Source organism: Octodon degus, unplaced genomic scaffold (genome assembly GCF_000260255.1).
Source record: "Octodon degus isolate 3935 unplaced genomic scaffold, OctDeg1.0 scaffold00062, whole genome shotgun sequence".
Classification (NCBI taxonomy): Eukaryota; Metazoa; Chordata; class Mammalia; order Rodentia; family Octodontidae; genus Octodon; species Octodon degus.
In genome coordinates, this window is record NW_004524638.1 from 4696126 (window position 1) to 4708445 (window position 12320).

Sequence of the window (12320 nt, forward strand, 5' to 3'; positions counted from 1 at the left end):
TCTTCTTCTTCTTCTTCTTCTTCCTTCTCCTCCTTTTTTGGCAGAAGCGGGGATTGAACTCAGACCCTTGCACTTGCCAGGGAAGCGCTTATTCCACTGAGCCATCTCCCCAGCCCCCGTCTATTTTGTTTATTCCTTTGAAGAACCAGCTTTTTGACTCATTGATTATTTTTTAAATTTCAATTTCCTAGATTTTTTGTTCTGAAATATATAATTTTCTTCCTTGTAATAACTTAGGGTTTGGATTGTTTTTGTATTTCTAGACCATTGGTATCTCACTACATTCCTTATTTAGGCTTGGTTTATTTTTCCGACGTGGGCATTCACAACTATAAATATCCCTCTGAGGACTGTTTCTATAAGTTCTGATAGGCTGTACTGGCATTATTGTTTGATTCTAGAAACTGTTATTTCTTCCTAGGTTTCTTCTGTGATGAACTAATTATTCAAGCATACATGTTTTTGTTATCCATATGTTTGCATAATTTCTTTAGTTCATTTTGCCATTGATTTCTCATTTCATTGTGCTATGACCTGACAATACGCATGGGATGATTTTGACTCTTTTGCATTTTCTTAAGCGTGCTTTATTGGCTTGTGGATGGTCTACTTTAGAGAAAACTCCAAGTACTGCTAAGCAGAATATGTCTTCTGTTGAAAGGTTTTGCTCAACTCTGACATATTTTGTTGATATATTTGTTCCGATGATCAGTTTGTAATACTGATGTATTGAGGCCTCCCATCCCAATTGTTTTGATAACTCCTTGATCATCTTTGCTCAGTAGTTTTGTTTTTTCTTTTATGAAGTTGGGTGTACTGGTGTTTGGTGCAAATATATTTATAACTGTAATCTCTTCCTGTGGAACGTTTCCTATATGGAATTTTTCCTATGTAGGATTTCTTATAGTACATTAATTTTTTCCAATGTATAGTGACTTTATTTGCCTCTTCTGATCAGTTTTTGCTCAAAGTTTACTTTGTCTGAAAATAGAATAGCTACTCCTGATTTCTTCAGGTTCTTGTTGTGTGGAATATTGTTTTCCAACCTTTGATTTTAGTCTATAAATTTCTTTTTTGTGACACAATCACCTTTGTATATGATGCAGCTTGGGTGACACATGCCCTGCTGAAAGACCGAGGCTGGCGGTAGCCCTGGGGCTGCCTGGTTTCTCTGAGCTGCACTCTACAGAGTCCTCAGCAAAGACAATATCATCTCTTTCTTCATCTTCAGGCAATACTGAGTGGGTACTGTTGTGATGGCTGTTTCGGTGACCAGGACATAAGAACCAAGCTCTCCTTCAGGAATTCCTGTTCTATGGAGAGAGTATATGCAGTCCTTACAAAAACAGCACCCAAGACAACCTCCTCGTGGCACCCACGACATGCAAATCACAACTCAGGAATGAAGCACCTTCCCAGATCACCTTGTGGAATATTCACGTAACCCTTAAGAAAGACGTCATCTATCATCCCATTTTGAAAATAGGAAACAGATACTGAAGTGACTGAGACACTCAACCAAGGAATTTGAATCCAGGTGGGGCATATCCCCACCCAGGGTCTGGCCTGTCTGCACACCTACCAGGGACAGCAGAGCTGTGGCTTTTCTCCTTTGTGCTCTGCGTTGTCAGTTCTCAATTGCACCACTAGGGTTGAGGGGATTTATATGACTCAACTTCCAGGTTCTCAGTAACAAGGTCTCCTTAAAATCATAAACCTCCTGGGCTGGGGAGATAGCTCGGTAGAATAAGTGCTTGCCTGGCAAGTGCAAGGGCCTGAGTTCAATCCCTGGTTCCAAAAAAAAAAAATCATAAACCTCCTTGTATATGTGAGTGTGCATGCACACACATGCATGCACATTTTCCCTCACTTGGTTTTCTCCTGAAAGTAGCTGATTAGCTTCCAAGTCCCTGTCCACTCTAACATTTCTAAGTTTGGAGAAGAGAGCTTCTGCTTGCTGGTTTATGAGGAAATGGAAATGACTACTCCTGGCACCAATCCAGAAATGGAAAAAGAAAGGAGCTGGGATGTGGAGAAGGAGACAGGATTTTAGGGAGCAGGCTGGCTGGGAGCTGCAAATGTTTATGCAAAAGCGATGTGGTGTGTATCTTGTTTGTGTCCAGACATGTCCTTGCTCCTGTGGACAGGACTACAGCCAAGGACCTTGGGAAAAGTGTACATGAATACAGGAGGAGTGCTAAAAATAAGGCCAGCCACCAGAGGAGCGGAGCACAGTTTGTATCTGACACAAAAATCCTCCCTCAGACTTCTGCTAACTAGTGGTTGTTGGCAAGGGATCTGGGGAGGCTTTGGGACAGACCTTGACTGTGAACATGGGTCGCAGGGGAGCGGAAGGGGGCTGATGCAGACTCTCAGGCCATGGCTAGTGCCTCACTCTGAGGCAGACACTGGGGGGATGGGAGCAATCTGTGAAGACCAGGGGAGACGAGCTTCTGCTCCCACATGAGGGGCCACTGAGATTGCTGGTGACAAGCTGGGGAAGGATGTGAAATGAGGGGCATTAACCATACCCAGCACCTCATGCAGCCAGGTTTTGTGCTGCCCCATCATGAACTGAACCCTGATCTCAAGCCTGAGAAACAGCATCACTATCTTTTTCTAATAACTTCAGGCCCCAAGTCACAACAGGTCTTAGGACATCTCCTTAGGACCATACTGCCAAGAGACAGGTGAGATTCAAGCTCTGGAGCATAGTGGCATAGCAGACAAGGGGTGCCAGGCATGAGGAATGGCGCTAGCTCTAATGATAAGTGCATGTCCCTTCTGCAGGGATGGCTCAGCTCTCTGCTCAGCTGGAGAGCAGCTCATCCTTTGATGACTCAGCTCCAGGATACTTGGGCCACTTGTCTTTCTGCCCCCAGGGAGATTCGGGAATGAGCTGTCCTGCCTGTATTCCAGGCACGGCCCTTGCTGTCTTCCTATAACTCTCGCTTTCCAACTGCCTTCTGCGCACCAGACTGTGAGGCCCTCCAGAGCAGGCTGGAGCAGGAACTTCTGCCCCATCAGCCCATGCCCCAGACTCATCATTTTCAAGAGTAGCAAACGGTCCTTGAACACACACCAGGTTGAGAGCAGCCACTTGTTCCACCGTCACATGGTTCCACGAGGTGGATGTGATGTTATTTCTTCTCTTTGTTACAGTGAGGCATAAAGACCAAGAATCATAGTGGTTGAATGGGTAGAAGTTAGTTTGCTGCTGCATAAAACATGAGTCTCTGGTGGGGAAGGGGAAAGGAAGAAAGGACTCACACCACTTGCCCAGGGCCTGGCTGTTGTCTGTGCAGGCTTCAAGTGTCTCACAGCTGCCCTTTGCCCAGAAGAGTTCACACTTAGAGAGGGCTTGGAGAGGCCATGGGGCTGCTTCCAGAGGAGGCCACTCCTGCCACTTCCTGTGGTGGCCCCCAACTAATGACAGCACAGAGGAGGCCCTTGCCTTGCATGAGCCTGGTTCTGTGGTGCTGGTCAGGCACCAGGCTCCCCAGCCTTCGGCATGGCCTCCTGGAGCCACCTCCTTGCTTAGCCTTTTGCTTGCCCTCGCCTGCCTTCCATGCTCTCTTTCCCAAGAGCCCTTCCTCCTAGCATCACACTCACCCTCACCCTGTCTCTGGCTCTCCCTCCGGGGAACTGGATCAGGACAGCAGCACGCTGCTCGCCCGCCTCATCTAGGACCCCAGCTCCCAGCTGGTGGGGACTTCGTATTCAGTGCATGGTTCCTGGAGTCATCCTGGGGCTCAGCACACTGCCAGCACACTGGGAAAGAAAGTGACTTAGGGAAAGTGGTGGCAGAGCTTGGCTCGCGAGTCAGAGGCACTCGCTGCTTCTCCCAGTGCTGCTGGCATAAGATGTTGTGTGCAGGAAGGATGGGGAAGTGCGCAGGTGACCAGGAAATGTTGTGAAGGGAAGAAAACTGAGGTGCACAAGCCCCAAGTGACTTAGCCTAGTCGTGCACTCAGAACGCAGGCAGTCTGATGGCATCAATTCTGTGCTTGGCTCTCTGTCACCACACGTAGCAAGATGTGCCAGTGTATTTGATGACTTAGGGTTCTGAGGTCTCTCCTGAGGTAGGTCTTGCATACCCACAGCTGGGTGACAAGGTTTCACATAACCAGCAGAGTGCAGACCACTCTGGCTTGCCTGAGCCACCTTGGCCTGAATTATAAAGTCAATGTGATAACGTGGGCCCCATCTATGTCTTTACAGAGATCTCCCGAACTAAGGGGTCACCTGGACCAGTGCTTCCAGATTTTGAAGACAGCCTCAGGACACCCAGACAGACCAGAGCAGGAGGAAGGAGGCAAGTTAAATCAGTCTAAGATGGCAACAGCTACAGTTCTCTGAGTTTGAACTTTCTACTGCGACCTGCCGAAGGTTGAAAGTCACATCTTACTCTGGCCTCCTGGTGACACACTCTGCTCTAGATAAAGTTACTTCTTTTTGAGTAAAAAAGTTTCTGAAGTGTGCTGGGCGTGAGAGTACCTGAGTCTCATCCAGCTCCATCACTGTACAGCTGCATGACTCTGAAGGAGCAACTTCAGCTCTCTGTGTCCCAGTTTGTAATCTGGAGAGGAGATGCCGACAGCAGCCTCAGCTTTGCGGTGGGGATGGCACAAGCAGCTGCATCCCTTGGGATGGGGCTTCCGTGCGTGGCCATGGCCACTGTCATTCTTTAACAAACTCCTTTTTCTTCCCTGTGGCAGAGGGGACTTGCTTCTAGGCCAGTGTGACCTGTTTTTGAGATCTCAGCTCCTCTGTCTCAGCCTTGTGAGAGGATTTTCTGGTCTGCAGTGTAGAACTGGCCTCTTCTGCTTGAGTTATTTAATGAGGCAGGAACTACGGTGGGGTGAGGAGGGGACGTGCTTCAGTGTCTAACTTAAGTACCCGCCCCCCCACTCCTCAGTATTCCAGATAAATGACATTGTCATTCAATACTTTAAACTACCAAGAGTAGTGCAAACAGGCAAAGATGGGCAAACCTGCAATTTCTAAGTCAGGCCTGTGTGGCTCTGCGCAAGGCGCGTCCCCGTCGTCTTGCAAGAGCATTGCCGTTGTCCTGGCCTCTCAGGACCTAACGGTGATCTTCCATGATTTTTTAATTAACTGAAACTCAAGTAAAATTGTAATAAATTCTATTTTGGAGCAATAAAATATTGAAACACAGGACAGCGTGAGTGCTAATACATGTGCCTTTCCAACTGCTTGAATGTTCTGGAAAATAGCCACTACCATATACAAGGTCGTGCTGATCGGGTGCATATTTTCCTTTTGCCTTTGGCTCCAGCATGGCTCGGCAGGATGCTGGTCTCTGTTTATGTTTTGCATGGCTCATTTAGCATGGATGCCTTTGCATTAATTTTGATTTTTAAAAATATTAACTTAAATATCAATCTTTTCACCACTTGCTCTCCCCTTTACATTTTGCACCCAGGGCGCAGCCTCGTTGGCGTCCCCACCATTCCCGCCCTCTCACTGGTAGCATTTCTCACAGCTGCACTTAGACAACTAGCCGTGCACCTGGCGCAGCATCTTGCCTTTCTCCGTCCATCAGCCAGTCATAGCCATTTGCCTCTCTCTACTTCTAAGGATTTGACATTCCTAGACTCCACATAAAATGAATCAAGGTGGTGTTTGTTTCCTATGCCTGCTTATTCCACTTAGCCTGTGTCCTTCGGTTTCATCCACACTAAGTCCAGGGTCAGAATTTCCTTCGTTTTAAGACTGCGTCGTCTCTCATGCCATAGACATGTACCTCAGTTCCCTCCTCGCTCATGTGATGTTGGCTTAGGTGGGTTCTGCGTTCTGGCTCTCGGGAACAGTGCTGCAGTGAGCAGGGAGGTGCCTTCTGCACAGCTTGGTGACTTTGAAAGTAATAAAGAAGTGCATACTTTGAAATTAGTAAAAGATTAGATTTGAAATATTTTCTCCACAAAAAAAAAAATGTGTTTGAGGGCCATGGGGACAGCTCAGAGGACTAAGCACCTGGTTAGGCGAGCACAGGGACTGGGGTTCGATCCCCGTACTACATGTGGTGGTGGTCCCGCCCCCCAGGTGTGCCGAGCTGGTGACCAAGTCCGGGAGTGGTGGTGCGTGCCTGTAATCCCAGCACTAGGGAGGCTGAAACAGGAGGATCACTATGAGTCTGAGCTGCCCAGTGAGACCCTGTACCAAATACATAAAATTTAAAAAAGAAACAAGCGTTTGAGGAGATGGCTTGATTAGGCTGATTTAACTACTGCACAGTGTGAGTTTATATCAGAATTCCACATGTGACTCCCCAAGTACATACCATGTTATAGAATTATTTCCAAATTAAAATAACATTTAAAATGAACTAGAAATATTTTAAGTGGGCAAGCTGTGCCACTATTTGTTTGCTGTGCTCCCGAATAAGCTCACCAAGCCACGGGTAGGGCATTCTGCTCCCTGCTGCCTCTTGCAGTCGTGGGGGGGTTGGGAAACCGGAAGGGGCTCAGACCTGTGCAGGAGAAACCTGCAACGGAGTTTTCAAAGGGCTGCTCTGAGGCTGGTCCGCTGTGTTTCTTCCCCATGGTAAACTGTCAGCACGTGCTGCAGCCCTTCCTGGCTGTGCGCCGGCTGTGCTGCTGGATGTGGGAAAGGCTGCCACACAGGCCTGAGGGGTGGGGGATGCACTGTTGAGTCCGAGAGAAGCGAGGAGGGAGAGGTCAGGTTGGCGGCACAAGTGCAGAGCACAGAGCAGGGGTGTCCACTCCTGCCGCAGGGCCAGCGAAAGGCGGGCTGGGAGAGGACATCTGAGCCACGCTACGAGCGGGAGAAGAAATGGGGCAGGGGCAAAGGTGAGGCGGCAGTGAAGGGAGAGCACGGGGCAGCGGAGGCCTGGGGCTGGGAAGCAGTCTGCGTGCGCAGGTGGTACCCCCGGAAGTCTGGCTGAAGAGCAGAGGCAGACCGGGCAGCCTTGAGGAGGTGGCCTGGGCAGAGGCCCACCGTGCTAGGGACTTTGTCATATTTTGGGGGTGGGAAACCAGGTTAACTTCTCTCAAGTGGGAGGACATCAGATTCTGTAAGTTTGGCTGGTAAAATCATGCCCAGTTATTTTACTTAACATTTTTTTTTATTCATATGTTTGCGGTATATACTGGCCACACGCACAATGGAGAATTGGTACGAGCACGCGACATCTTGATTTCTTGTACTTCCCCTTCCCCTCCCCCTCTCCCGTCTCCCTACCTTTCGCCATGCCTTGGTCAGCCATGGCTACACATTTGGAAATAGCAGGGAGTCTCTGATTATGTAGATTATGCAGCACGGGAGGTGCAATCCAGCCGGAGCTTGGGGAAGTGCCAAAAACGATTCGAGTGCTCCCATTCTCGCAACCCAACCCTACTCTGCAAACTGTTCAGTGTGTCTCTCTCCATCCTTTTGATATGGATCCAAGGTCATCTCCTGCTACTATACTGTCATTTACACCCAGCAGAGGGTTAGAAGCCTTGATTTCCTCCCCAAGGCAATCTCAGCCCGGCCCTCACCCAAGATAGAGAACCTAAGCCCCATAGCTCTGTTATAACTCTTTGGTCCAAAGTCACGCTTGGAGCAGTGGACACCACCCCTTTGTTAAATAATTGCCGGTCTCCAGCAATGTGTGCAGAGAGCTTATCACAGGGGCCTGGTGGCGCTTCCTGTCATAACTTTGCACAAGGTGTGGGGTTATCTTTCGGGAGCCTTTGGAGTTGAGCATAGAGTTACAAACCCTTCCCTGCGGCTCATTTTATCCTGAGATGAGCTCGAAGAGGAAGATGGAAAAGGTCATTGAGGTGTTTACTCTCAGCCCCTGAAACCTGTATCAAAAAGACATTTGTAAGGGCATCTGATACGAGGAAGCTGGGCCCTTGGGTTGCTGTGACAGAAACTTCATCTGGGGAGGGTAGGCCCTGAGGTAGCACCTGCCCACCAAGGTCTGGTTTTATCTGTGAGAACTAAACAGGAGCTATCCTGCATGGGGGACAAAGATGGTACTAACTGCCAGCGATGAGCCTCAGAGTGGGTCTCTCTCAAGACGCGTCTTCCTCCTCAAGCGGGTCACTCCTTCACGCATACAACGCATTTGGATCATCCACAAATGATGATCCAACGTGTTCATCATTCTACTACAAATGTAAAGTCATTTTTCTTCTGAAGCTTTGGGGACAGAGGAGGAGCCTCCTTTTGACCTTGACACATATTTGCCTACAAACTTGGCCAAGGACGCTGCTTGTGGAACTGGAGCCTGCCAGCCAGAAGGTCTCTGACTTGACTCTTGTCTAGACTTCAGTTTCCTCACCTGTGTGACAGGACCGCAACCTTAGAAAACGTAAGCAAGTGACCTTGGCCCTGCTCCAGTAATACTTTCCTGATTGAGGCTGGAATTTGTGACGTATGTCATTTTTGTAAGTCATACAAGGGCTCTCTTTCAGTCTGTTCAACCACCAAGAAAGGTAAAAAGCATTCTTGGTCATGGGCTGGGTCCAAACTAGCAGCAGGCTAGATCATTTGGGTCTTTTCTCCTGTTCAGTTCCAGGAATGTGGACTCTGATTCCATGAGCCCTGGTCTTCAGAGCCTCTCACTCGGGACTGGAAAGAAGGCAGGAAGTACTGTTGATTAGTGTTCATACAGCTCCTGCCTCCTCCTAGCTCCTGCTTGTACCAGGCTGCGGGGTACCCTCTCAGGAAATGTTGCCAACATGGGTGGTTTGTCTATGAAACTCTTGCTTAGGTATGGTCCCTGTGCCCAGGGGATAACACTCTAAAGTTAAGGAAGTTTTAAGCTAATTATTAAGCCTTCAAAAGTTTATGCTTCTAGAAAGAGTACATACAGACTGTTTTAGCACATCACCCACTCTGATCCTATCATACACACCCCAAGGACATGAAAGCTACATGGTTAAGTTGCATAAACACACACAACCTTGGTAAGCTTGTTCAGGAAGCGAGATAGCTCCTTGGTTACAGAGGGCTTGGACTTTGACAGGCTCAGTTGGGATTCTGCTTGGCCACCTGCTTGCTGGGCGACGGACCCAGTGCTTCATATCTCTGTGCCTCAGTTTCCTCACTTACAGGGAAGAAAAATGTCAATGTGATATGGCTACCTGGATTGCAGGCAAGTGCATAGATAGCCCAATTCTTTTTAGTTCTTTGGTACTGAGAATTGCACCCAGGGCCTTGCCCTGAGTTGTCGCTCCAATCCATTTATTTATTTATTTATTTATTTATTTATTTATTTATTTATTTATTTTTGGGACAGGGTGTTGCTAACACACTGAGTTTCCCATGATAGCTTGAGTGCTTGATACTTCTGCCTCAGTTCTCAGAGTGCTGGGATTACAAATGTAAGCTGCCACCCCTGCCTGAGGTCCTACCTCTTAAGGGGAGAGGTCAGAGAACATGCAGCCACCTCTGATCCTCAACATGGGTGCATCTAAGAGGATCTCACAGGCGCCTGGCACACACCCAGCTCTGAGTTAGTTGCTGGTGCCACAACACTCTAGATGGCACAATGACCTTCCCTGGTGGGACTTAGAGGCTTGTAGAAAAAGTTAAGAAGTTAACTAGACAGTTCTAATAAACAAGGTTAAATTCCAGGCTGAAGGAAGTCAGGAATGGAGGAGGCTTCAAAGCCTTTTTTATCAGAAGGAAGCTTCTGGGAAGGAAGTGTTTCTCTCTCTGCTGTTTGGGAGGGGCATGGGAGCCTGCAGGGGCCTGGGCTGCACAGGTGGCTTCTCCTTGGGAGCGACCTTGGGTGGGGCTGTTTGCTGCAGGGCTGGGCTCAGGATGTGTGCGGCAGTGTTTGTGGTGTTTGTGTGTCTCGTGGTAGATAATTTGTGGGTGTGTGACTGTCTGATGACAGAAGGAAGGCAGCTGAGATGTTGTAGGGGACAAGTTTGCATCTGTGACTTGCAACAGGATCCTAAGGATGTCTGGCCCATTCCACTTTCTGTTTTTGTTTTACAGGTGACTGAATGGAGTACTCAGTGAATTGGTTTCCTGATTCTTCATCCAAATGAGGAATCCTCTGGCAAGATCAATCTGACTTCGGTTGAGCACAGAGGCTGAGCTCAGACCCTGTTCTCTGGCTATCCCTACCTGAAATGGCGTTGACAGAGGAAGGTGAAGCAAGTGTTGGGAGACTGAAGGCTTTGCTCATGGAAAAGGATTAGGCACAATGCCAGACACAATTGCAGAAAGGATGAATCAAACTTGAACCTACATTTTGATTGTTCTTCATTTAAAGCAAATTTAAACCTGGCATTTAAAAGTTTCAATGGAAATTAAAATTGATACATTTCTATGTAAATTATTAAAGACCTGAACTTAAAGAACATTAACCAGGAGTGTGACTTCAGAGGAGATGCTACAGTGCACAGAACGGGCTTTCCAGTATGCTTTGGTTTAAGCAATTCTTGGGTGGGTTTTTGAGAGTTGGAAAGACCTCAGCCCAGAGATGAATCTGCTGTATTAAGTGAGGCTCCCAGGAAGTTGGCCCACGGGGTTTTGACCCCAGCTCTGCGTGGCCAGTGACAATTGTAAGGCAGCCTTCCTAAGGCAGCCCTCCATGTTAGGGGCTTCTCCCTGGTGTCAGTGCTTTGCGCGATGAGGAGAGGTGAAGACCGACTCAGTCCCATGGCCTGGGAAACTGTCCTCCCTGATGATGCAGTACAACGTTCTTGAGGTGCCCTTGCAGGCGGTGTCTGGTTCATATTGCTTTCCAGGATAAAATGCTCTTGGGCTTGTTCTGAAAACAACTAGGTCCAACAGATCTGCTTGGAGAATGCTTCACCTCAGATAAACAGCCAGAAACCCTTAATATGTGAGTGTCTTAGTTACTCTTCTCTCGTTGCTGGGACAAATACCCAACACTCAAAATGAAGGAAGGAAAGGTTTATTTAGCTCTCAGTTACTGGAGGTTTCAGTCCATACTCAGCTGGGTCCAACGCAGCGCAGCACAGAGCAGAAAGCAACCTTTCATGGTGGTGGCAAAGAGCAAGAGCGCAAGGGCAGCAGCTCAAGCAGCTAGCTTCTCTTCCCACCTTACATTGTAATGCAAATTACCTGCCCCAGGGTGGGGGAAGTACTCACACCTATGGGTAATCCCAGCAACTTACCCACCTATGGGTAATCCCAGCAGTACTAAGACCCATAATCCCAACCTTGGATCACACATAATCCCAGTGGATCATGAGTTAACACAAACTCTAGAAGTCCTCACCCCATGACTGCATGAATCTTTGGGGGGACAACTAAACACAAACCATAACACTGAGCAATACACAGTCCTTCCAGATAACTAAAGAATGTGCACGTAATCTGGAAGCAAGCACAAAATCACGTTACTCAAAAAGATTCCCTCTAAGACTTTAGAGTATCAGATTTGCTCCTGGCATGGTTGTGATTTTTAAACAAAATTGAGGAGATATTGTGGAGCCCTGGGAAACTGAGTTTCAGGTTTCTTTGCAGCAAAATGGAATGAAGAAGACTGTTGGAATTCTCCTAATGCTGCTTCTGCACTGTGACAGGGCCAGTGTCCCTACTGAGACCTGCCATGGATCCCCAGCCCAGGCTCCCATTTCCAGAGCTTGTGGTTATCATGTATTTGAGTTAGCCTGAGCTATCTGAGTCTTTCTAAATTAGGCCCCAGCCGCTGAGAGGCAGACACATGCCACATCCACTCTGTTCTGATTGAATTCCTGGCCCAAAATGAATGGGGCATGCCATATAATGGTGGTTGTTTTACACTTTACATATGGAGTAGTACAGCAATAGGATGTAAAACTGGACCCTCAAGTGATTAAATGCGGGAAACACTTCCATTCCGTGCAGCATCTCCTGTTCCAGTGGACCCCAGTACCCTGCTCTTCAGGGTCCCTCTCCATCCTGCCTCTTCTGTTTCTCTCTCACCTGCCACTCAGCTTCCAAGCTGAATCAAGATTTCACCCAGGGAAAATCTCCTTCTTTCATTCTGGTCAAGCTCCAGTGTTACTCTCATGGATTCTTTACCAATTGCATTTTTTTCCCCCTTTTGGTACTGGGGATTGGACTCAATGTTTCTTTTTTTTTAAAAAAAAATTAATATTAATTTTATTGAGAAAGAAGTAGCAATGAGACAGTTTCAAATCAGGTTAGTAGTACAGTTACAATAATTAATACATTGTATATTGTTGTCTTCATACTACCTATTCATAGTACAAGATGCAGACGTGATATCTTGTCTAGACACTATTAGTTCAAAACTTTCTTCTCATTGAACTAAGAGAAAGTAGCTGTATATCTATGCTAATGATTTTGTATATACA